Source organism: Penaeus vannamei, chromosome 19 (genome assembly GCF_042767895.1).
Source record: "Penaeus vannamei isolate JL-2024 chromosome 19, ASM4276789v1, whole genome shotgun sequence".
Classification (NCBI taxonomy): Eukaryota; Metazoa; Arthropoda; class Malacostraca; order Decapoda; family Penaeidae; genus Penaeus; species Penaeus vannamei.
In genome coordinates, this window is record NC_091567.1 from 30,014,691 (window position 1) to 30,017,190 (window position 2,500).

Sequence of the window (2,500 nt, forward strand, 5' to 3'; positions counted from 1 at the left end):
CTCCCTCTCTCACCCCTTCTCCCTCCTCACCCTCACCTTCCACCCTGCCCCTTCTCCCCCTCACCTCCTCTCACCCCTTCTGCACCCCTCCCCCTCCACTCCCTCACACCCTTCTCCCCTCACCCTCACCCCTCCATCCCCCCTTCTCCCCCTCACCCTCACCTTCCCTCACCCCTTCTCCCCCTCCACTCCCTTCCTCACCCTCCCTTCTCCCCCTCTCGCCTCACCCCTCCCATCCCACCCTCCTCTCCCTCTCCCTCACCTCCTCATCCCCCATCTTTTCCCTACCCACTCCCCTCTCCCCTCCAAAGTCCACTCAGCTATGCACGCATTTACTCAACTGATATTCAGTGACGATAAACCCCCTCCTCATTTGTTCAATATGTATGAAGCTTATCGCAGTGCCCCCTATTTAAGGCAATTTACAAGGGAAGAAAATGGTGTAGCGGCAGCCTCTGGGAACGTTTCGAGTCGCTAACGTTTTATCCGGAGATTTCAATGAACAGTTAAGTACCTATCTCGGGCGCGCCGCGGGTGACGGGACGCGGGGTTTGGGCGGTTTAGGTTTTTTAGTTTTTGTTTGTTTTTTTTAGTTTTTTTCTCTTAATTTTTGGGGGGTGTTTTTTGTTTGTTTGTTTGTTTGGTGTTTTTCCTTTTTTTCCCTCTTGGGCTGTTTAGGTTTTTTAGTTTTTTTGTAGTTTTTTGGTTAGTTTTTCTTTAATTTTTTTCGGGGTGTTTTTTGTTTTGTTTGTTTTGTTTGGTGTTTTTTTCCCTTTTTTTCCTTTTTGGGCTGTTTAGTTTTTTTTATTTTTTTTAGTTTTTTTTTCTTGTTTTTTTCGGGGTGTGTTTTTGTTTGTTTTTTTTTGGGTTTTTTCCCTTTTTTCTTTTTTCTTTTTTCTTTGTTTCTTATGTTTATTTTTGTTTTCATATTTGTTTTTGTTTTCTTTTCTTTTCTTTTCTTTTTTGTTTTTTCATTCTTTCTTATCTTTATTTTTGTTTTCGTTTTTGTTTTTGTTTTCTTTTACTTTGTTTTTTTGGGCGGGTTATGTTATGATTGTTATAATTTTCTTCTTTGTTTTCGTTGTTAAAATCGGCATCGTTTTTTAGGGTCTCTTTATTACTGTTATTTATCGTATAATATTCATCGCATCTATAATATATTGACGAAACTGACTGAAATATTGTTATGTTGGCAATTTAGTGATATGCAATTCTTTTATTAACTCATTAACTATTCATTAGTTATCACTATGGTCTTCAACGTAAATGTCATCATAATTATCACCATCATCATCTTCCACATCTTTATCGTCATCATAATTATCATCATCATCATCTTCCACATCTTTATCGTCATCATAATTATCATCATCATCATCTTCCACATCTTTATCGTCATCATAATTATCATCATCATCATCTTCCACATCTTTATCGTCATCATAATTATCATCATCATCATCTTCCACATCTTTATCGTCATCACAATTATCATCATCATCATCTTCCACATCTTTATCGTCATCATAATTACTATCATCTTCATCATAACCATCATCATCACCGCCAACATCATCATAATCGTTATCACCATCTTCATTATCATCTTCATGACGTTAGTCATCACATCATCTCCATCATCATCACTATCATCACCAACATCATCACCATCACCACTACCACCATCACCAATATCACCACTACCACCACCACCATTATCATCACCATAATTATCATCATCACTACCACCAACATCATCACCACTATCACCAACATCATCACCACCACCACCATCATCACCAACATCATCACCACCACCACCATCATCGCAGTCACAATGCATTTGCTATCACCCCCGCCATCATTATGATTATCACCACAATCATTATCATTATCATTATTGCCACCATTAATCTACATATTCTTTATCCCGCGGCCTCATCATAATTCTTCGGCGCTCTTAAAATCTGCCGATTTACTGGATATAAAATCCCTTTAAGGAGACAGGAGATTTTTGCATATTTTCTGCCGGTAGATCACAACTTGGAGATTTTTGCATATTTTCTGCCGGTAGATCACAACTTGTGTTTTGCGGGGCGAGGGGGAGGAGAAGGGAGAAGGGGAGGAGAAGGAGGAAGAGGGAGAAGGGAGGGGGAGGGGGAGGGAGAAGGGAGAAGGGGTAGGGGGAGAGGGGAGGGAGAGGGAGAAAAAGAATGGGTGAGGGAGGGGGAGGGAAGGAAGAGGGAGGAGGAAGAATGGTGGGGGAGAGGGAGGAGAGGGAAGGGGAGGGGGAAAGGGTGAAGGAGATAGGGATGGGGGGAGAGGGATCATCAGAATAAAGTGAGGAAAGAGGAAGAGGGAAAGGGATAAGAGGAGGGAGAAAGGGAGGAAGGAGGATAGGGAAAGGGGGTGAGGGAGAGGAGGAGGAAAGGGATGGGGGGAGAGGGAGGAAGAGGGGAGAGGGAGAAGGGAGGAGGAGAGGGAGGAAGAGGGAGAGGGA